Genomic DNA, 24637 nt, shown 5'->3' with positions numbered 1-24637 from the left:
TGTTTTTCCTGATTTTATATTTACCAGCAACTACTTTTACCTGTTATTATTCTTGCCTATTTCCATTGTCCTTATTACCTCTCCTTCTATTATTCTTTGCCTTCCACGCCCTAATTGGTTATTGTCCTCCATCTTGCTATTGTCTCCCTGCTTATTCTTACCTGTTATCCGCTGTCCTTATTATCTTACTGTTCTGCTATCATTCTTACCTGTCTTCATTGTCCTTATTATCTCACTGTACTGTTGTTCCATGCCCTCCACGCCCTAATTCGTTATTATCTTCCACCTTTTCATTGTCTTCCTGCCATTGTTCTTACCTGTTTTTCACTGTCCCCACTATCTCACTGTTCTGTTACTCTCTCTCCCTACTATGCCTCCCCGCTCTCAATCCATACCCATACTCTCCCCCCGCCCTACCTCTCCCGTTCCTCCCCGCCATCCCCCGCGCGCTGCTCATCTTGCTAACCTCATCCCCATTTCCCCCCTCTCCTCTCTCCCTTTCTTCTGTGCCCTCTGGAATGCCAGATCCGTCCGCAACAAGCTGACTGCTATCCACGACCTCTTTCTATCCAACTCCTTTAACCTTCTTGCCGTTACTGAAACCTGGCTCTCTGATTCTGATACTACTTCCCCCGCTGCCCTCTCCTATGGTGGCCTCTCCTTCACCCACTCCGCCAGGCCTGGTGTTCGCCCAGGCGGTGGAGTTGGCCTCCTCCTCTCCTCCACCTGTACTTTTCGTGTCATTCCCCCTGAACCCTCCCTCTCCTTCTCCTCTTTTGAAGCTCACTCCATCCGCCTCTTCTACCCCATCCATCTCCGCGTCACTGTCATCTACCGCCCCCCTGGCCCCACCTCCCTCTTCCTTGACAACTTTGCTAGCTGGCTTCCTCACTACCTCTCCTCCGATCTCCCTTCGATCATTCTCGGTGACTTTAACATCCCCATCGACAACCTCACCTACCCTGCTTCCAGCAAACTGCTCACCCTCTCTTCCTCCCTTGGTCTCACCCAATGGACCTCCTCCTCTACCCACTGCCTTGGTCACTCCCTTGATCTTGTCTTCTCCTACCTATGTAATCTCTCCGACTTCTCCATCTCTCCCTTTCCTCTATCCGACCACCATCTCCTCTCCTTCTCTCTCTCCTCTTCTCCTGCTCCCCTCCCCCTGCCCAAACCTACTCTGTCCATACGCAACCTCGACGCTCTTGACCCTGCCTTTCTGTCCTCCTCTCTCGATACCCTTCTTTCTCCCCTTTCCTCCCAGGCCTGCCCCAACCAGGCGGTCTCCCTCTACAATCACACCCTCACCTCCGCTCTGGACGCGGTCGCCCCTGCCCACTCTGTCCACCCTCGCTGCTCCAAACCCCAACCCTGGCACTCCAAATTTACCCGCTTCCTCCAAAAATGCTCCCGTTCCGCCGAACGTCACTGGAGAAAATCCCGCTCCCTGGCTGACTTCCTCCACTTTAAATTCATCCTTTCATTCTACAGCTCTGCCCTCATACTCGCTAAACAATCTTTCTTTAAATCCCTCATCTCTTCCCAGTCCTCTAACCCCCGCCGCCTCTTTGCCACCTTCAGCACTCTCTTGGCCCCCTCCCCTCCCTCCCTCCCTGCCTCCGATTTCGCCTCCTTCTTCTCCTCTAAAATCGAGGCCATCCGACTTGAAATCTCCTCCTCCACTCTCTTTTCTACCCCTCCCACTCTTCTGTCCTCCCCCCCCAACCACCTTCCCCTCCACTCCTTCCGTCCCACCACCGGCGAGGAAGTCCACTCTCTCATTTCATCCTCCCCCCCCACTACCTGTCCCCTGGATCCCATCCCCTCCAACCTTCTTCGCTCCCTTTCCCCCACCACCTGCTCCCACATCGCTCACCTCTTTAATCTCTCCCTCTCCACTGGCATCTTCCCCTCCTCCTTCAAACATGCTCTCGTATCCCCCATTCTTAAGAAACCTAATCTCGACCCCACTTCTCTCTCGAACTATCGCCCCATATCTCTTATGCCTTTTGCCTCAAAAATTCTCGAGAGGCTCGTCTGCAGCCGTCTCACCTCCTACCTTTCTGAATACTCCCTCCTTGATCCTCTCCAGTCTGGTTTCCGCCCCCTCCACTCCACTGAAACTGCCCTGGCTAAAGTCACCAATGACCTCCTCTCTGCTAAAGCCAGGGGCCACTTCTCCCTTCTCATCCTCCTTGACCTCTCTGCAGCCTTTGACACCGTTGACCACCCCCTCCTCCTTCACACCCTCCAGTCTTTCGGCCTCTCCGGCCCAGTCCTGTCCTGGTTCACCTCTTACCTTACTCACCGTTCCTTCTCTGTCACCACCTCTGGGTCTCTCTCCCCCCATCCACCCTTCCAGTCGGGGTCCCTCAGGGCTCTGTTCTGGGACCCTTACTCTTCTCTCTATACACCTCCTCCCTGGGTGAACTCATCAGCTTCTTCGGCTTCAGCTACCACCTTTACGCTGACGACACTCAACTATACCTCTCCTCTCCTGATCTCTCTCCCTCCCTCCTCTCTAGGGTGTCCGCCTGCCTCTCTGCCATCTCCTCCTGGATGTCCTCTCGATTCCTCAAACTTAACCTTGCCAAAACTGAGCTCATAGTTTTTCCTCCCTCTCATACCCCATCCCCTTCTGACCTCTCCATCACTGTCGACAACACCTCTATCTCCCCTGTCCCCCAACTTTGCTGCCTTGGTGTCATCCTCGACTCCTCTCTCTCCTTTGGCCCCCACATCCTCTCTATTGCTAAATCCTGCTGCTTCCAGCTGCGCAACATCGCTCGCATCCGGCCCTTCCTCTCCCAAGATGCCACCAAATGCCTTATCCACTCTCTGATCATCTCCCGCCTGGACTACTGCAAACTCCTCCTCACTGGCCTCACCCACTCTCACCTCGATCCCCTTCGTTCCGTCCTTAACGCTGCAGCTAGGCTTTTTTTCCTCTCTCGCCGCTCCTCTTTTGTCTCCCCCTTCTACCTAGCCCTTCACTGGCTCCCATTCCCCTTCAGAATCCTCTTTAAGCTCCTCACACTCACCTACAAGGCCCTCGCCAACTCCACTGCGCCCTACATCTCCACCCTCCTCTCTATTCATGCTCCATCCCGCCCTCTCCGTTCTGCCTCTGACCGTCGCCTCTCTTCCCCACTTATAACCTCCTCCCACGCGAATCCAAGACTTCGCCCGCGCTGCCCCCCTCCACTGGAACAAGCTCCCTCCCTCCATCAGAACTTCCCCTAATCTGTCCAGTTTCAAACGGGCCCTAAAAACCCACCTTTTTCTTAAAGCCTTTCTGTCTCCCACTTAACTTCCTACCTTATCTTCTGCCTCCGTCCCCCTACTCTTCCTCTCTCCCCTGCGTCTCTCTGTCTGTCCACCCCTCCCCTTAGATTGTACGTTCCTCTGAGCAGGGCCATCTCTCCTCCTGTTTCCACCACTTCTAACTCTGCTCTCCAGCTACTTAGGCCTCCTCCTCGAGGGTCCTCCACCCGACGTCCACTCTCGCTCCCTCCTCCCCCCTGGGGGTCTCCCTGTCTTCCGCGCCCTCCTTCTTGGGCCCCGTTGTTTGCGGATCCTCCCTCCCCCTTCCCCTGCCCTCTCTAGCTGTGCATTGAGCGTACTGAGTTGCTGTGTTTACTGTACTGTGCTGTCTCCCATTGTATTGTGATTTTGTTTGTCTCTGTACGGCGCTGCGGATGCCTTGTGGCGCCTTATAAATAAATATTAATAATAATAATAATAATAATAATAATATCCATACAGAGATGAAGGGAAGGTCTCTATGTCGGTGTGTTGTTAGGTGCAGACCATCTCTATCCATACAGAGATGACGGGAAGGTCTATATGTCAGTGTGTTGTTCGGTACAGACCATCTCTACCTATACAGAGATGAAGGGAAGGTCTCTATGTCAGTGTGTTGTTAAGTACAGACCATCTCTATCAATACAGAGATGAAGGGAAGGACTCTATGTCAGTGTGTTGTTGGGTACAGACCATTTCTATCTATACAGAGATGAAGGGAAGGTCTCTATGTCAGTGTGTTGTTAGGTACAGACCATCTCTATCCAGACAGAGATGAAGGGAAGGTCTCTATGTCAGTGTGTTGTTAAGCACAGACCATCTCTACCTATACAGAGATGAAGGGAAGGTCTCTATGTCAGTGTGTTATTAGGTGCAGACCAGCTCTATCCAAACAGAGATGTCAGTGTGTTGCTGGGTGCAGACCATCTCTATCCATACAGAGATGAAGGGAAGGTCTCTATGTCAGTGTGTTGTTAGGTACAGACCATCTCTATCCATACAGAGATGAAGGGAAGGTCTCTATGTCAGTGTGATGTTAGGTACAGACCATCTCTATCCATACAGAGATGAAGGGAAGGTCTCTATGTCAGTGTGTTGTTAGGTACAGACCATCTCTATCCATACAGAGATGAAGGGAAGGTCTCTATGTCAGTGTGTTGTTAGGTACAGACCATCTCTATCCATACAGAGATGAAGGGAAGGTCTCTATGTCAGTGTGATGTTAGGTACAGACCATCTCTATCTATACAGAGATGAAGGGAAGGTCTCTATGTCAGTGTGTTGTTAAGTACAGACCATCTCTATCTATACAGAGATGAAGGGAAGGACTCTATGTCAGTGTGTTGTTGGGTACAGACCATTTCTATCTCTACAGAGATGAAGGGAAGGTCTCTATGTCAGTGTGTTGTTAGGTACAGACCATCTCTATCCATACAGAGATAAAGGGAAGGTCTCTATGTCAGTGTGTTGTTAGGTACAGACCATCTCTATCTATACAGAGATGAAGGGAAGGACTCTATGTCAGTGTGTTGTTGGGTACAGGCCATCTCTATCTATACAGAGATGAAGGGAAGGTCTCTATGTCAGTGTGTTGTTGGGTGCAGACCATCTCTATCCATACAGAGATGAAGGGAAGGTCTCTATGTCAGTGTGTTGTTAGGTACAGACCATCTCTATCCATACAGAGATGACGGGAAGGTCTCTATGTCAGTGTGTTGTTGGGTACAGACCATCTCTATCCATACAGAGATGAAGGGAAGGTCTCTATGTCAGTGTGTTGTTAGGTACAGACCATCTCTAGCCATACAGAGATGAAGGGAAGGTCTCTATGTCAGTGTGTTGTTGGGTACAGACCATCTCTATCCATACAGAGATGAAGGGAAGGTCTCTATGTCAGTGTGTTGTTAGGTACAGACCATCTCTATCCATACAGAGATGAAGGGAAGGTCTCTATGTCAGTGTGTTGTTAGGTACAGACCATCTCTATCCATACAGAGATGAAGGGAAGGTCTCTATGTCAGTGTGTTGTTAGGTACAGACCATCTCTATCCATACAGAGATGAAGGGAAGGTCTCTATGTCAGTGTGTTGTTGGGTACAGACCATCTCTAGCCATACAGAGATGAAGGGAAGGTCTCTATGTCAGTGTGTTGTTGGGTACAGACCATCTCTATCCATACAGAGATGAAGGGAAGGTCTCTATGTCAGTGTGTTGTTGGGTACAGACCATCTCTATCCATACAGAGATGAAGGGAAGGTCTCTATGTCAGTGTGTTGTTAGGTACAGACCATCTCTATCCATACAGAGATGAAGGGAAGGTCTCTATGTCAGTGTGTTGTTAGGTACAGACCATCTCTATCCATACAGAGATGAAGGGAAGGTCTCTATGTCAGTGTGTTGTTGGGTACAGACCATCTCTATCTATACAGAGATGAAGGGAAGGTCTCTATGTCAGTGTGTTGTTGGGTACAGACCATCTCTATCCATACAGAGATAAAGGGAAGGTCTATATGTCAGTGTGTTGTTGGGTGCAAACACAATATATAGAATATAGAGCACAGACTGGGGCTCTATGTAATAGTGTCCGTGCATTGTAGTGAGGACCATCTGGATAATCATCACCTTCTATGTAGCAGCCACTGGGGCCGGTATATCTGTAACACCCAGTCTGGGAGACTAGGGGCCCTCACCCATTATCTCTACTGCCCTCCCCTTCAGGGGGGTATAGTGGGAGGTGTGTGGGGCAGAGATGAGGGGGGTCTGTGGGTTTAATTAATAAATGTAAGCAAGAGTAAATAAATAGTTACTATTGTTGTATTGTCCTCAGTGCAGAGCAGCGGCGGCCATTTTCCCGTAGTCTCCCAGCACAATACGGGTCTTACAACTCTATCACCAGTGACGCCACAGAGGGGGCGTGGCCGCATGCTCTCTCAGACGCCATCTTAGAACCTGGAGAGCTGCCATCAGTCCTCCATATACAGCAGCTAGTAAGAGCCCCCAGTGTGTGCAGTGAGGGGGTTTCTCTGGTAATAACAGAGCTGTGAGCAGGTGAGGGCAGTGTACAGATAACATTTCATGTGTCAGCTCTGTGTTATATTCTGCATGGATCAGTGTAAGTACATTAGTGAGTCCAGAGATACATTGGATGGATGTTAGTTTAGGATTTAGGATTTTCTGGCCACGCCCCCTCTGTATCGTCACTACTGATAGATCCATAAGACCCGTATTGTGCTGGGAGACTACGGGAAAATGGCCGCCGCTGCTCTGCACTGAGGACAATACAACAATAGTAACTATTTATTTACTTGTGATTACATTCATTAATTAAACCCACAGACTCCCCTCATCTCTGCCCCACACACCTCCCACTATACCCCCCTGAAGTCACACAGCACACCCAGAGGAGGGGGGAGAGCACTGTGGTCCCCTCATTCCTGTGTGCAGCACATGTGATGGCTTAAACAATAAGGTAGAGCATTGTGGGTAGTGCCTGGAAAGGGACAGAGGCTGCTGGTCTGTAGAACTCAATATCATTGTACTATTGTGACAGATACAGCTGATAACATTGTATTTTTATTACAATATAAGGGTCTATTTATTACCACAATGCTGTTACAGTCATTATGTACCGCTGAATACTGCTGCAATTTACCAGCTGGGGCTGCTCTGGGAGACCTGATCCCCCAGCTTATTTCTTCTTCACTGGCAGCCTAACGCTGCTGCTATACGCCTGCACATAACACCATCACCCGTCAGTGATCCAGCCCAGCGGGAGAGGCTTCAGCTGGATCACAATGTAACAGTCACCCCATCCCGGGATATAAAGCTTCTCCAAGCTTAATAACTGCCCAATGCCGCTGTCCCCATAGAGGTCTATGGAGAAAGCGATAAGCGCTGGCAATTAGGAAAACTGTTTGTTAAATAATAGACAGTGGTTAATGAGCCTTTTGCCAGCATTTACGGTAGTATTTTGTCTCTTCATCGCTTGTTAAATATACCCCATAATCTGGTGTGGTTCCTGTTACTATTTGTTGCATTATCACACTCTACTTAAATTTGTATTTCATATATAGGACCTGATTAATCCAGGCACGTATCTGCTGATTTTGAGCGTATTGTACGCAGAATCAATCTACGTATCTCCAGAGCAGCCCATACACCAGTAAGCACAGCCCTGTCTGCTCTGTCTTTGTACAGACACTTACTACAGCCCACGATTTCGGGGAGTGAACGGGGCGGGGGAAGGGCTCTCTGCCGGAGTGAATTTACAGTAAGGGTGAGCCAAGCTCAAGCACACGCAGACACGTCCTCACTAAGCTCTGGGTGTCTAGAAGTTATTTGTTCTTCTGCCGTATCTCTTGCTCCAGTTACAGGTCTAGTCTAAGTCCTGATCAGTACTCATGTCAGTAGCGTGTGCATGCTCTAACATGTCTGCAATCGGGAGCAGCTGTAACAATGTATTTTATGGTCAGCGGACATTAATATCATCCTAATAAATGTTTTTGATGGAGGGAAAAAAATAAATAAAAAATAAGACTTATGTAACTGTTTTATCACTAATGCCTGTTATTACCAGGCGACATTCATTTAATATTTATTTTTTCCATGTGTTCTTATGTATATTTATAATCCACATAGGTATTGGACGTATCCTGCAGTGTCTTGCGTAGTACAACACAGCAGACCTAGACCCGAATTCATTTGCGCACATATCTTTAGATAAGTGCCTTGATGAATCTGGGAGCGCGTAAAGCCGATATCCGTGTGTTTAATACTAAAGGCGGGTTTGCGCTCAGAATGCGTTCCTTGATGAATCATAGTGGCTAGAAGCAGCTGGTGTTGTATGACACTTGGCATAGAATGATGTAAATGTCACTGTATCCCACAAGAGCTGTACCTTGTGTCACACTACTTAGGGTCACTGTATTCATAGAGGGTTATGCTCTGTATCACAATATCATTTAATGGACAATAATGCTTCAGAAATTCACACAATGGCACAACATACTATGAAACCTTACACATTGAGAAATTATAGTATAGAACATATTTAGTGATACTTATACTATAATTACTATACAGATTAGCTTGTCATATGACATCCAGTGTACAGAAATATATGGAACTCAGAAAATCTTTATTTTCAGTAGGTAACACTCTGTGATTATAATATCACCTGCATGAAATACTCAGTCTAACCACAGTATGCACATAACAAGGTGATGCTCATTATACACAAGTCAGTTATATAGTACTGTGACAGGACTGACCGCCTGTGCCACCCTGTCTGTTGTTGCAGGGAACTGGCTGGGCTTACTTTGCCACCATTTCCTTCTTCCAAATGCGCCCTCTAACCGCAGTAAAAGGGGCTTACAATGTTGCCTCCACTGGACTCCTTACCAGCATCCAGCACCGCGTTCCTTCTGGGTAACTGTCGCTGCTAGTGTACCCCCTTGCTGTGCACCTGGGCTGGTACCCCTGACCTCTTGCCTTCAGATCAGGTTTGCTGTGGATGGTTCCCCCTGGCCTTTCACACTGGCCAGAGCTGATGGGTAGCGGGCAGATTGGTGGTACTAGGAGCTGGGTCTAACCTCAGAACAGCGAGGATAACGTATTAGATTTGGGTCTAATCTGTAGGTCACAGGAATTTACAGCAGGGAAGAAGTTGTCAAGCAAGTTCTTGAAGCAAGTGATGTTTATTAGCTCAAGTGTCCTAATAAGGACAGTTACAGCCACTAGTTGAAGGAACTAGCGAGATCCAGAAAGGTACAGATGGTATGATACATTACATGCTCAAACAGCTCGCTTTTTATACACATTCTGACACACATTTCAGCAGGGGGAGACGCCACCCCCTGATCCTCCCTTGCCCCAACACGTCTGAGTTATTTTTAGTATCAGGATGCAATATGTTTTCCCAGAACATGGATTTACATACCATGCAAAGTTAACAATAATTACACTTGCTGCTTTCATTATTCAAACATGGGTCTGAGATGCAGGCTAATAACCCACACCAGACAGAACGGCAACAGCCCCCTGTTCTCTATACAGGCTAAACAAACGTGTTGGTCACTAAGATGAAAAGGGTCTAATTAACATGAGATTACCTGTCTCAGACAGTCACTGAATACACATTTCCTCACCTAGCATAATACATTCCAAATCAATACCTCCAAAATGAATGCATTTCCTATACAAAGTGCCACACGATACAACAAAACCAGTATATTTGCAACTATATAAATAAGCACCCTGCTCTTTTTCCTTTAAATTTATACAATAAGTTATAAGTGATCCAGCCACAGTTGGATACTTGCTTTTGGAGGTGAGTAGAAGAGGGGTGTCCTGTTCTCCTGGCTGCAGTTATTCCTCTCCTGAATAACTCGGCTCTCCTGACTGGTGCATGAAAGGCTGCCTGGGGTTATCCTACCGCTGCCACCAGAAATCTGTGACCGTATGGACCGCCTATGCTGTCTGCTGTTACTGGGGACTGGCTGCGCTTGCCTTGTTACCATCCCCTTTCTGTATCCCAAATTGCGCCCCTCTAAACACGGTAGGAGGTGCTTACGATGCTGCCACCACTAGACTCCTACATCGGCGCCTAGAACTGGTTCCATCTGGGTAACTTTTGCTGCTGGTGTACCCCTTCGTTGGGCACCTGGGCTGGTATCCCTGACCTCTTCCTTCAGATCAGGGTTGCTGTGGATGGTTCCCCCCTGGCCTATCCCACTGGCCAGAGCTGCAAGGTAGCAGACAGAACGTTGGTACTCGAATATTGGGTCTCCACATCAGAACAGCCGGATAACGGATTAGATTTGGTCTAATCTGTAGGTCACAGGAATTTCAACAGGGTAAATAGTTATCAAAGCAGGTTCTTGAAGCAGTGATGTTTTATTAGCTCAAGTAGCCCTTATGAGGACAGTTAAATGCCACTTTGTGGTACTAGTGGTCTTTAAGAGTTACAGATGGAATGATGATATTACATAATGCTATCTTTTTAACAAAGCAGGATACCACCTTCCTGTGCTTTAAGACTGAAAAGACCTGTTGGCTACTGAGATGAAAAGGTCTAATTAACATGAGATTAACATGGGGTCAGTTGCAAAAAAGCATTTCCTATACAGAAATACAACATCCTATACAGAAATGCAACACAATATAAAAAAAATCGATACATTTGCAATTACATAAATTGTCACTCTGCGCTATTAATTTAAATACATTTCTGCAATAAGTTATTTCTATGTGGTTCCCCAAGTGCCAGCATGCCCTGCAGCCGTGGGTATGCTGGTACTTATAGTACTACAAGCACCAACTTGCCCAGACTGTTCAAGGCAGCTTGGGCTTGCTGGGACCTGTAGTTCACCAATGTAAAATTGTTTGTAATTAATTTATTTATACATATTTATTACCCCACACCCACCGCCCAGGGGTATGGGAAGAGCCCTAGTGCTGTCAGTAGGGGGCTGGTTACCCCTAGGGAGGTGGCCCACATTTTTTTGCTGACCCCAACTCCCTAGGGAATTCAGCACCGTGCTGACAAGCCTGGGGCTAGTTAGCATCATGGCAGGGGGACCCTCTGCTGCTGGTTCCCCTGCAATAGTGCCACCAGCCCCAGCTGGCTACACCTAGGACTGGTTGGAGGGAAATTGGGAGATCTGACTCTGTTTGTCCCCCCGATTTTTTTTTAAAAACATTTATCTATTTATTTTCACAGTTTACTGTCAACGGGTTGCATTGCCATTTTAATGCTGGCATTGTGACTATCGGAATTTTGACTGTTCATTGTCGGTATTTTATCTGTCTAGGTGTTTTATTCATTTCAGTATTTACGCTGTAGGTATTTTCTCCACGTCCGTATTTACAGTATCAGGATTTTCGTGTCAGGATTATTTTCATCTGAAACATGACCACTGGTTGTTACGGGTAAGGTCAGGGGCTAAATACAGATTGGGAGCTGAGTGATAAAATCTGATGAGATGGGGTCCAGGGAATATTAATACAAAATGGGGAACAATGTAATGAGATGCTCAGTATTCACAAAGGCTAAAAAAGTGGCCAGTGGAGAGCATGTGAGAAAAAAGATGTCTGACAGGGGGGGGGGGGGGGAGAGATGTGATAGTAAAGCTGGTGTTCAGGGGTTGGCATGCGAGAAGAAAGCTGGTGTGCAGGGGATGGCATGTGGTAGTAAAGCTGGTGTGCAGTGGATTGCATGTGCTAAGAAAGCTGGTGCACAGCAGATAGAATGTGTGGGAAAAATATTGAGCAAGGGTGATATATGTGAGAAAAGCTTGTGTGCATAGGGTAATGTCAGAGGTAATCTGGTTCACGGGGGTATGCAAGTGTAAGAAAAGCTGGTGCACGGGGGCTGAAATTTTAAGAAGGCTTGTGTGCAGGTGGTGGCAAGTGAAACAAAAGCTGCTGCATAGGGGGTGACATGTGAGAAGATCTGGCATGCAGGGGGTGATGTATGAGAAAAGCTTGGGTGCAGGGGGTAATATGTGTTAGAAAAGCTGGTGCACAGGAGTGATATTTGTGAGTAAAGCTGGTGCGCAGGGGATGGCACGTGTGAATAAAGCTGGTGCACAGGGTGTGACATGAAGAAGCTGGTGTGCAGAGGTCATATTTGTGAGAAAAGCTGGTGCATAGGTGGTGACATATAATATTTATAATATTTATTATGATGAAATGTTTGAGTTACTGCCAGAACGGTAATCTGTAGTCCATCCAGCACACTGATGCATAGCAGTCTGTCTATATCTTTAATAGAGTGCTAAAATACCCATTGCTGCAAATTATAACAGCTGAATTTTAGTTCCTAACAATAAAGAGTTGCAAATACAGAAGAGAGATTTTTATTTCATCCCTTGCTCTCCAAATATTTTTTTGTAATGGAATCCTGTTCCCTTTGATATATTCAAATTCTCTATTTACTTGACCTTTAGTCAGTGTGTACTTCAATAAAAAGGCTATGGACATAATTAGCCCAGAGGGGTTGTAATTACAAATCCTTGATAAAGCGAGTACTGAAACGCACGGTGGTGTCACCTGGCTATGTGTCTCCATATTATCTAGTTCAGACCAGTGAGTAGAAACAAGAGTTAGTAAGCCAGGAATAGGAAATACTGAAAGTCCTAAGGGGATAATGACTTACCCTTAAGAATATGTCTGAAAAGAACATTTTTCTCTGCCAATAATTAACATGAGTCTGACAGGCACTCTGCAATAAACCTTAAGAATTCACATGAGCACCACAGAAGTGCAGCGGTTCTCTATTTAAAGCTTGAGACAGTTACTCTATTAGTGTGTAACCGAGGAAGGGTGTATTTTAGGGAGGATAAAATCAAAAGCCCACTACATTCAGTAGCAGTAATGTTCATTAATTGTAGCTTATGAAATGAGACACTGAATGACTATTGAAATAGTACCTTTTTTTTTAGTACTGCTGCTGGACACATAATTATTATAAGGAATTGTAATATATATATATATATATGTAATGTTCTGGGTGCACCACCGAATGACCATCAGTTGTAAAACAAGACTAAGTCAATAGAAAATTATGTTATGGGGAAGTGAATACCTGGTGCGGTGATACCTTCTGTGTTTGCAGAAAAGCTGATGCGCAGAAGGTGGTTTTGATGCCAGTAAAATAAATGTATTGTCCATTCCAATTGTAGATGTTGCAGCAAATAGAGGTTTAGTTATCACATTTTTAAGTTACAGCAAAAAGTACAATTCAGTTTCAATGCTGTCTACAGCCCATGCTTCCATAGAGTGAGAGAGCTCTCTCACGGGAGGCCATGATTTACATTTTTACAATGGTAGGTGTGTCTTACAAAGTGATGTCACTGCTGAGGTCACACAAAGAAGTTACATTGAATCACCATTGCTTCACGAATCTACATTCTGGTGCATGTGCAACAGCCATTTTGAATGTTAATAATATTAATAGTTCAGAAAGTATTTCATTGGCTATATCCAAATCAACAATATATATAAGTACAATAATAATAATGATCTATATTGCAAATCAGGTTGCACACTATGAATTGTATCTATTATTATAAATTCAACTTTAACTGTGGCATGTAAAACAAAAGATGGTGCCCAGGGGTGATCTTTGTGAGAAAAGCTGGTGTGCAGGGGGTGTCGTGAGATAAAAGCTGGTGTGCAGAGGGTGATGTGTAAGAAAAGCTGGTACATGTGTATAAGAAAATCTGGTGCACATATGTGTGATGTGTGAGAAAATCTTGTGAGCAGCAGGTGGTGACTTGTGAGAAAAGCTGGCTGACAGGGAGTGATGTGATAACAAAGCAGGTGCACTTGGAATTGGCAAGTGTGAGACAATCTGGTGGGCAGGGGGGTATGTGTGAGACAATCTGGTGGGCAGGGGGGTATGTGTGAGACAATCTGTTGGCAGGGGGGTATGTGTGAGATAATCTGTTGGCAGGGGGGTATGTGTGAGACAATCTGTTGGCAGGGGGGTATGTGTGAAACAATCTGGTGGGCAGGGGGGTATGTGTGAGATCTGTTGGCAGGGGGGTATGTGTGAGACAATCTGGTGGGCAGGGGGGTATGTGTGAGATAATCTGTTGGCAGGGGGGTATGCGTGAGACAATCTGGTGGGTAGGGGGGTATGTGTGAGACAATCTGGTGGGCAGGGGGGTATGTGTGAGACAATCTGTTGGCAGGGGGGTATGTGTGAGACAATCTGGTGGGCAGGGGGGTATGTGTGAGATAATCTGTTGGCAGGGGGGTATGTGTGAGACAATCTGGTGGGCAGGGGGGTATGTGTGAGACAATCTGGTGGGCAGGGGGGTATGTGTGAGACAATCTGGTGGGCAGGGGGGTATGTGTGAGATAATCTGTTGGCAGGGGGGAATGTGTGAGACAATCTGGTGGGCAGGGGGAAATGTGAAAGAAAAGATGGTGGGGTGGTTGTATGTGATCAAAATCTTTTGGGAAAGGCGGTATGTGTGAGAAATACCATGCACTGGAGATAGAGGGTGATAGGTTTAGAGGAAATGTGACATAAAATTACTATACCAAAACTGTAGAGGATTGGTGGAATAGGCATCTAACAGAGGTGGTAGCGGCTAATATAATAGACCAATTTTAACATGTTGGTTATTAGGGATTAAGAAATATAATGGAAACTAGATGGGGCAAGTGGTTCTTATCTGCTTTCAAATTCTATATTTCTTAATTTAATATAAATATTTTAACTTTACAAAAAGCTATGATATTCCATTGACAGAAAATTTACGGTTAAACATGTCCGATTAAGGCTTCTTACACTTACGCACCATCTAAATTTTAAGAAAACTATTGAAACTCTTCCACTTACAAAAAGCAGTGAAATTATGAGGCATCTGCCATAATGGACATGTTCCTTGAGCAATACACACATGATATGTCATCACATCCTGCGGTTAGCTGCAGATTCAGTGTAGAGAGAGAGATTACTGTCACTCACACAATACACACATGATATGTCATCACATCCTGTGGTTAGCTGCAGATTCAGCGTAGAGAGAGATTACTGTCACTCACACAATACACACATGATATGTCAGCACATCCTGTGGTTAGCTGCAGATTCAGCATAGAGAGAGATTACTGTCACTCACACAATACACACATGATATGTCAGCACATCCTGTGGTTAGCTGCAGATTCAGTGTAGAGAGAGATTACTGTCACTCACACAATACACACATGATATGCCTTCACATCCTGTGGTTAGCTGCAGATTCAGTGTAGAGAGAGATTACTGTCACTCACACAATACACACATGATATGTCATCACATCCTGTGGTTAGCTGCAGATTCAGTGTAAAGAGAGATTACTGTCACTCACACAATACACACATGATATGCCTTCACATCCTGCGGTTAGCTGCAGATTCAGTGTAGAGAGAGATTACTGTCACTCACACAATACACACATGATATGTCATCACATCCTGTGGTTAGCTGTAGATTCAGTGTAAAGAGAGATTACTGTCACTCACACAATACACACATGATATGCCTTCACATCCTGTGGTTAGCTGCAGATTCAGTGTAAAGAGAGATTACTGTCACTCACACAATACACACATGATATGCCTTCACATCCTGCGGTTAGCTGCAGATTCAGCGTAGAGAGAGATTACTGTCACTCACACAATACACACATGATATGTCATCACATCCTGTGGTTAGCTGCAGATTCAGCGTAGAGAGAGATTACTGTCACTCACACAATACACACATGATATGTCATCACATCCTGTGGTTAGCTACAGATTCAGTGTAGAGAGAGATTACTGTCACTCACACAATGGTGGAGCTGCTAATTCTCAGATTTGTGTGATCACTAGAATACACACATGCAGTCTATACAACTGAAGGTCTGAGCAGCTATGCTGCACGGAAGATAGTCCCCATATATATTCTGCATAAGAAGATAATGATACACAAATGTTTGTAGATATTATCTTGTGGATATTGTATTGTTGTAGAACTGAGCAGAATGACAGGAAGATGTTCTCATTATTCCCATTTTGTATGATGAGTGCAGAAAACATGCTGCATCCTGGTGCATGGACTGACCACACGTGTGACAGGATTAGTGGCATGTGTTACCCATGTATGGTCCGTGCAGGAGCTCAGTAACATATAATCGGTGCTTTCTGAGGTCAGAATATGATGATTATACAAATAGTTACAGAATCCATTATAGACCATGTATATTATCTTATTAGTTATTGTTATCTGCAGCAGGAGGATCTCATTCTCTACGTCACATTTGACTGGCAATGGGGACACAGCACCGTACACACAAATTAAAACAATGGTCAATGACTGGGTTATATTTGTGTATAAAATATTTTATTTTACTTACACAATATAACACTACTTTAAATAAGTTAGATTGATTAAATTAATCATTAGGCTTTTAAATATGAACATACTTTTTCCTTTCAGGGTAATCAATGAGCAGGATGAAGTCCCAGTAAAACGGAAGAAGTCGGGGAAAGGACCTTGTTCTCTGAACATCTGAGTGTTCCAATAAATACTGACCTACAAGTCCTATATACTACAGACGTTGGTTCCTTCTTAAAATCCAGAGTCCTAACACAGGCTAATTTAATTTTATCAATAGGAAAAACTTTTTAGAACAAAGTCGTCACATATCAAACACATGATGAATCTCACAGGAGAGAAACCCTATGTGTGCTCTGAATGTGAAAAACATTTTACATATAAATCACAACTGATTAATCATCAGATGATTCACACAGAAGAGAAACCATTTAAATTCTCTGAATGTAGCAAGTGTTTTACCCGAAAGTCAACGTTTGAAACACATCAGATGATTCACACAGGGGAGAAACCATTTAAATGTTCTTAAGGTCGCAATTATTTTAATAAAAAATGAAAACTGTATTCCTACAAGACAGTTACCTTGAGGATCTGAATGTAGCATATATATCATAAGCAAGTTCTCATTTTGTATCACCATAATATCCATACAGGAGAAACACTTTTTTTTAAATTTCTTCAATGTTGCAATGTTTAAGCCATGTTATATGTCAGTAGATTAGATCTAACATATAACAATTGTAAAATCCTGACTTGGCGCTTCACTAAGGTATTCAGCTGTGTTGGTATCTAGAATATCCACTCTTATTCCAATAACTTTATATAACAATAAAGAAAGGTGATACATACACTTGTACTCCCCTTTTCTTTCCTCTGCACATAGGAAAATATTCAACTTGAATTTTGTTATTTAGCATCTAGTTTTCTACTCAAATGAATGAAATCCCATAATATGTCTCGGGACTCACATGTAAAAGAACATAATATACACCAAATAGTGTAATACATCCATAAATTTACACACACTGAGTCCACTACCATAAGTCCCACACCCTCCTTATTTCTCCGTGTACAAATGTCACTCAAGATACACCAGGTGATGGAATTTCCATTCAGCCCCTCTAGGGTATGTGCTTACAGGTATCCATAAAATAATGTGCCTTCACATATGACTTTCCAGATAACATTTTTTCATCAGCTCTCAACTTTTAACTCCTCCCCCCCATACATGTGTGTTGCGGAGTAAATGAAGAAGAAAAAAACAGAGATGGACCTAGTGCATTTTCTTAATGACCATCAACGTTTAATAGAATAAAAACAAAAAAAACAGAAAAAACACTTAACCAAAAACGAAGCTCAATGACAATACGACTGCTGAATTGGACTCGTACCAGACTTCCATAGGCAAGAGACACACAGAAAGATATTACTCCAAATTCAGGTCCTCCACTGGTCAAAGGGAAGTTGGGTTCCGGGTCCGTATCAGCCAACGCGGTTCGACCCCAAAGCAACACGGGTCTTTATCAAGGCTAACTATATCAGTTAAAGTGTCCTTATAAAGGATCCTTCTATCTACATCTCCGCCCATCATATCACCGGCACTCATGCACTTCCGATAGTGTCCACGGCTGTGCAGAATGAAAACAAGGCTTGGTTTCAAATAACTTTATTGTTCCAAAACGAACAACATTCTTTTTTGAAGATCTCGGAGTAGCGATACTCAAAGAAAATACAGGTTTTCTCTCATGTATCTGTACATCGATATGTTTTCATTTCTCCCATGGATATTGCATGAAATAAAAATACCAAATAAAAAACAATTAGATAATTTAAAACATCAGCAATGTATGTGAAAGATGCAATTTGAAAAACAATGTATGAATACATCACACTTATGCATTCAATACATAATAATGACCAAAAAAGAACTGTGTCATATACATTGCATTCAGACCTACAGGGCTTAGTGCTCATAAATTATATATCCTATATATATATATATATATATATATATGTATATATGTATGTTAACCCGTGCATGATACTCATGCATTCTAGTCAAATCAAGCTACTTAAGGTCTTAAAAAGGTTCTTGTCATGCATTTGGGCCTAGGTCAGGCCTCCTTAGGGGAAGAGTGTTACTTCCCGACGCAAGTGCCCTTTTTAATGTGTGTTCATGAGGTAAAATTACCTCACAAAAATGAGTTTGAGCCCTTAACGCGTAAATTTAGCCTTTACTACCCCTCCCACGGGGGGAAGGGGGGATGATGGAACTGACTATTCTAATTTTTTTGTCAAATAATGTCAGTATACCAAATTTCAGGTCAATTGGATGAGCCCTTTCTGAGAAAATAGTTTTTTCTTTTATATATTAGATAATGCTAAGAATTTAGTAGGTCAGTGTATAACTCCGCCTAGCAGGTGGCGCTGCAGCTTGTTTTGGTTTTTTTCCCACACAGACACATACCACTAGGCTTTTATATTATAGATATACAATGGCATCAATTTGCCATAGGAAATCTGTGAGAGGGGGGGGGCATAGTGGTTTAAAAAGTATTAAAGCTATTAAACTGAAATTTGGCATGCAAATGGAGAACTGTCCACAGATGCCGTATGCCACATTTCAGAAAAAAAGAATAAAAAAATGACAAATTAGGAATAATCTAAATTTAAAAAATCTCGCTGTTTTTTCCCACCTCCTGTTTTGCAAAAGTCGCCGTTTTTCTGGGTTTTTCGGAAGAGCGTAACCCGGTGTACAGGAGGTTTAAAGTCATGGGGTCTATTTTGTTAGAAAGCTATTAGGGCTGAGGAGTGCCTTTGAGGGTTTAAAACTTTGAGAAATTTACAGTTTTTTTACAATTTGGTAAAATAATGCCCCATTTTAAAGATAGGGGATTTCATAACGTTGCGCATGTCAGATAGAGGTGTGTGCTGGGTGTACTCATACTGACTTCACTTGCGAGTACAAATATGGCTGACTGACTCTCTCGCTAAGAAATTTCATTTTGTGAGTGGGAGAAATTAGACATATTTGCCTGGTACACGGGGGCTGGTTGGTGTTTTGGGAGTGAGAGGGGGCACCCTGTAGTGTTATTGGACCTGGCACCGCCATTATTTCACAGTTTGGTGCCAGAAGGGCTGTGTCACAGAGAGTTTATTAAACTTCCCGCTCCTCAGTGACGTCAGTTAATTTATTTACTGCACTGAGCTGAGGGGCAGGAAATTTAAAAGTGCTCTAAGGTTTCTGCACTGATCAGTGTTATCGCTCCCTCTCCTCCTGCTGTTACCCTCTCCTCGTCCCAGGGACCTCACTCAATTAGCAAAGAGGCATCATTTGAAGAAGGGAGGGAGGTACTGGAAGTGGGGAAAGGTAACACTTTCCTGTCTTCTAAGTTGATATCCGCGGCTTTGCCTCCAGGGTTTGACATTAGGATCTTGGTGTATAATGAACTGTTACACAGGAGGATCATTTATAACTGGTGTTTATATATGTGTGCTTTAACTTAAACACAGCTGTTTGACATTCCCACAACTCTATCAATTTGATGCTGGGAGGGCGTTGCCGGCAGCCGTCTGGAAAGCAGAACAATTGACTGGTTATCTCTTACCAGAGCAGATACACACACGGTGAGCAGGGAGATCGTGAGGGAGGGTGAGGGGGACTCAGGACACGAGCAAGGTTTGTAAGTGTCGTGCATAAAATAAGGCAATAGTGACCTCAGACACTGTCTGCTGTTTAACACAAGGATGGGGGAGGAGGACTGCAATTCAGTAACGAGGATGGAGTTACTTCAGAGAATCTTCCCTGTCTGCTGAGAGCAAGCTATGATCTGCTTGCTGGTTCCTGGTGAGTCACGAGTGGGACTTGTTAGTTTTCTCACTACGACGGCATAAAACACATTGGGGTGTTTAAGTCAGGTTAATATATATATATATATATATATATATATATATATATTATAAGGGCACAGTAGTGCCCTTATGTTAAGGTTACATCTAAAAGACGTCATTTTGCCATAGGGAATCTGTGAGAGGGGGGCACAGTGTTATAGGGTCTACATCTTAAGATGTATTAAAGCTATTAAACTGAAATTTGGCAAGCAAATGGAGAACTGTCCACAGGTGGCGCTTGTGAAATTTCAGAAAAAAAGAATAAAAAATTACAATTTAGGAACAATCTAAATTTCAAACTCTGTTCGGTTTTTTCCCACTTCCTGTATCACAAAAGTCGCCGTTTTTCTTTTTTTGGGGGGGGAGCGTAACTCGGTGTACAGGGTGTTTAAAGACACGCGGTAAGTTTTGTTAGAAATCTATTAGGGCTGAGGAGTGCCTTTGAGGGTTCACAAGTTTGAGAAAGTTACAGGTTTTTTTTACAATTTGGTAAATCATGCCCCATTTTAAAGATAGGGGATTTCAGAAAATTTCATAACATTGCGCATGTCAGATAGAGTCTTGTGCTGGGTGTACTGGCTTCACTTGTGAGCACAAATATGGCTGTGCTTTCCCCACATACCGATTTTCTTTTGTAAACTAGACAAACTAGAGATATTTATTGGCTATAGATGGGCTAGTTAGTGTTTTGGGACTAACATTGTATCATTTTTAGCCCTGGCACCGCTCTTATGTTAAAGTTTAATCCCCGTGTGATGCCAGAGGCGGCTGTTACAGAGTCCATTTAAAAGTGCTCTGTGCATAGTTGCAAATTCCGCTTATAACAAGTGGAATTTGGCTTCTTTTTTTCCCGGGTTGCGGGTTTTTTTTAGGCTGCCGCTTGTCGCTTCTTTTTGGGCTTGGACACACTGGTTAGCGAGCACTTCTGTGCACCTCTCCCGTCCTCTCGCTGCCCTCACTGGTTCCCATGGCAGAAAACGAGCTGGCCCAGAAGCTCCAGTGCCGCGTGTATAACTGGAGACATGGATTTCTGGTAACTTCGAAGGATGTGAGACCTTATTATTATGTACACACATATCCCACTTGTTTTAACTTGTATATGCACAATCTTTAAACTTGACCTCATTTGTTCTGTAAGCTTTGTACGACCATTTACATCTACATCACCCCTATGCTCATGCTTCTGGACCTTCGGCCCTTGTTCAGTGTACGTTTGGCTGCATAAAATGTATATTTGATGGGTTAATATGACTCGGACACCTATGAGTGCCTATATTCCCCGTTTCTGGACGTGTGTGAGTGTGTAGCAGACCTGTGACTGCTGGTGGTAGGTGTGTCTGTTTACAGCTGTCAAACTCTCTAGAGTAGTGTGGCAAGAGCCCGCTACTGCAGAAGCACACGTGTACAACTTCTTCCTTTTTATGGTTCTTTATTGTCAGGATGGTAACAATGTTTTGACACCGTATACTTGCACAGCAATTATGGAGACCCTCAACGCTTACTATACATAGTCCAGCTCTCTGTCCAGATCAGCCAGCTAGCCCAGCGTTGATCTCCCTGAACAATGAAACAAGCAGGGTTTTATACCTGACACTCCTCCCACAGGCCTAGCTTGATGGACAGGTGACACACCCACCTTCTCTTTAAAAGGAAACGCCCATCCCTGGCTCTGTTTAGACTATCAGACCCACCCTGTCTGTTTGCTGAGATGTAGCAGCTTTTAAACCATGTAAGTAAACCAATTTTAAACTACACATATATTTTTACCTGGTTTAATCTCCACCTAGGTACATAACTGTGCCAATGTTTTACTCTACTTCCCTGCTTTCTCTGCATATTGCCAGCTAAATGCCTCCTTTTGTTACATATCCCTCCCCCTAGCGTCTCCAAATAGGGGGACGTGGACTTCGCGAGGAGCGCATATTTTCGTGACAACGCATCTGCATTTTTGTGTAGAATCCCAGGCCTATGTTCTACTGAGAACTTGAAAGGTTGTAGTGGCAAGAACCAGCGGGTTACCTTGGCATTTACCTCCCGGTTGTTCTGCATCCATCTTAATGGTGCATGGTCTGTTATTAGGGTGAACTCTCTGCCTAGGAGCTAATAGCGCAGAGCTTCTGTAGCCCATTTTATGGCGAGACATTCTTTCTCCACAGTGGCATATTTTTGTTCCCTTGGAAGCAACTTACGACTTAGGTACAGGGCAGGATTTTCTACTCCATTCTTCTCCTGTGACAAGACTGCACCTAAGCCAACACCAGAAGCATCAGTTTGAGTTTGGAGGAAGAACCTCGGGGTAAAATCTGGTGCTTGTATGACTGGGGAGGAACAAAGAGCTAACCGAATATCAGACCAGGCGGTTTCTGCAGAGTCAGACCAGGTTAATCTATCTGGACAACTTTTTTTAACATGTCCGTAAGTGGAGCAGCTCTAGTGGCGAAGTGGCTTACAAACCGCCTGTAGTAACCTACTAAGCCTAAAAAGGTTCTTAACTGTGACTTTTTCTCTGGTCTTGTCCAATTTTTGACTGCCTCCACTTTGTCTAGCTGGGGTTTTACATGCCCTCGACCAACAATGTACCCCAAATATTTGGCTTCTCTCATGGCTATGGCACATTTCTCTGTGTTAGCTGTTAACCCTGCGGACCGTAATGAAGCTAAGACCGCCTCAACTTTGGCTAAATGTGATCCCCAGTCTGGGGTATAAATCACTATGTCGTCCAAGTAAGCAGCTGCATAAGCTGTGTGAGGTCGTAGCAATTTATTCATAGCCCTTTGGAAGGTGGCAGGTGCCCCATGCAACCCAAAGGGTAGGACTTTATATTGATAGAGACCATCAGGGGTGGAATATGCAGTCTTTGGCTTGGCCGTGGAAGTCAGGGGAACTTGCCAATAACCCTTTGTTAGATCAAGGGTTGTTAAATAATTGCTACCAGCAAGATTTTCCACTAGTTCATCCACACGTGGCATCGGATAGGTATCAAACTGCGACATACTGTTTAAGCACCTAAAGTCATTGCAGAACCTAATTGTCCCATTGGGTTTCGGGACAAGCACAATGGGACTATTCCATTCACTAGTGGACTCTTCAATTACATCTAACTGGAGCATCTTCTCGACCTCCTTTCTCACGTCCACCCGTCTGGCTTCTGGAATACGATATGGCTTCTGCTTGACAATGACTCCTGGCGCAGTGACAATGTCGTGTTCGATTAAGGTAGTGCGCCCAGGAATGGAAGAGAAGACATCCCTGTTCCGGCGAATAATTTCTTCAGTCTGTTGTCTCTGCTGAATGGACAAGGCTGGCTCTATGGTGTCACGGTTCAAATACAAGTACAGCTCAGGAGCCAGAAAGTGAAAGCACATGAAGTTTATTGCTGAATATACAGGAACATGCAGGAATAAATACCGGGTAGATGGCTGATGAAGGTAAGTGGTAATATGGAGAGATCCAGGCAGCATGAAACCATAAGCACAGCAGAGCAAAGGAACAACAGGATGGGACAACAGGTCAGCAGAATGAATGTTGAGATCCTAATGCAGTATAATCACAGGAACAAGGCAGGAGGAAGAATCACAGGGTGTAACAACAATAACCAGCCCTGTGTGCTGGGAGTGACAGGTATATATAAGGGGAATGAGACACACCCAGGTGCATGAGATAATTAGTGAACGGAAAGGTTAACTCCTCAAGCACAAGAATAAAGCACAATAGCAGCACCTCTGGTGAATGGAGGTACTGCTGTTAACACATAGAATTAACAAAAATAGCAAAGTCTGATAGTCCAGGTTAGGAGCTGCCAGGCAAAGCAGTATGCTGCAGGCAGATCGTGACATATGGGCACTTCAGACTTTTAAATGGCAGTACTCACTACCTGAGGAGAGGTTTCCTCATCATGCCAGGGTTTAAGGAGGTTCACATGATATATTTGCTCCTACCTAACTAGTGGACTCTGTAATTGACAGGACCGACAGCCTCTAGAACTTCATATGGACCCTGCCAACGGGCAAAAAGTTTGCTTTCCTGGGTAGGAACCAGGACTAGGACCTTGTCCCCAGGCTTGAAAGATCGAACAACAGCACTTTTGTCATAACTTTTCTTCTGTCATTCCTGAGCCTCTTTTACATGTTGCTTCACAATGGGCCCTATCTTTCCTAGCCTCTCATACATTTGGGACACAAATTGTACCAGATTTGGCTCCCTGGGACCTTGCTGCTCCCACCCTTCTTTTAACATATCCAAGATACCCCTGGGCTGTCTCCCAATTAATAACTCAAAGGGACTAAACCCTGTTGAAGCTTGAGGTACCTCACGGATGGCAAACATCAAATAGGGAATAAGAGTGTCCCAATCTTTTTTTCTCTTGAGCCACTGCTTTCCTGAGCATGTGATTTAATGTGTGGTTAAACTGTTCCACCAAGCCATCTGTTTGTGGATGGTATACAGAGGTGTGAAGCGCCGTAACCCCTAGCAACTGGCACATGTCCTTCATCAGTTTAGACATAAATGGAGTACCCTGATCTGTGAGAATTTCTTTGGGTATTCCCAAGTGTCTAAACATCAATA

The 24637-nt window shown here is 44.3% G+C and overlaps 3 protein-coding genes across 3 annotated transcripts in view; 1 reads left to right on the top strand and 2 right to left on the bottom strand.

Annotated features, from left to right (window-relative positions):
- The window catches only part of LOC142149620 (uncharacterized), a 63205-nt gene extending 57019 nt beyond the window's left edge, over window positions 1-6186 (bottom strand). Inside the window, exon 1 of the mRNA XM_075204943.1 lies at window positions 6111-6186. The gene's annotated coding sequence lies outside the window, so the exon portion shown is untranslated. The remainder of the gene's footprint in view (window positions 1-6110) is intronic.
- LOC142151019 (uncharacterized) overlaps window positions 1-24637 on the bottom strand; it is a 570528-nt gene that overhangs the window by 150791 nt on the left and 395100 nt on the right. The gene's annotated exons all lie outside the window — the stretch shown is intronic.
- Window positions 1-24637, top strand: part of LOC142150997 (gastrula zinc finger protein XlCGF66.1-like) — a 378789-nt gene that overhangs the window by 188462 nt on the left and 165690 nt on the right. The window lies entirely within an intron of this gene.

This window comes from Mixophyes fleayi, chromosome 4 (genome assembly GCF_038048845.1).
Source record: "Mixophyes fleayi isolate aMixFle1 chromosome 4, aMixFle1.hap1, whole genome shotgun sequence".
In the NCBI taxonomy this organism is placed as follows: Eukaryota; Metazoa; Chordata; class Amphibia; order Anura; family Limnodynastidae; genus Mixophyes; species Mixophyes fleayi.
Note: the sequence above shows the minus strand (reverse complement) of the source record. Positions and strands in the feature narration are given on the sequence as shown.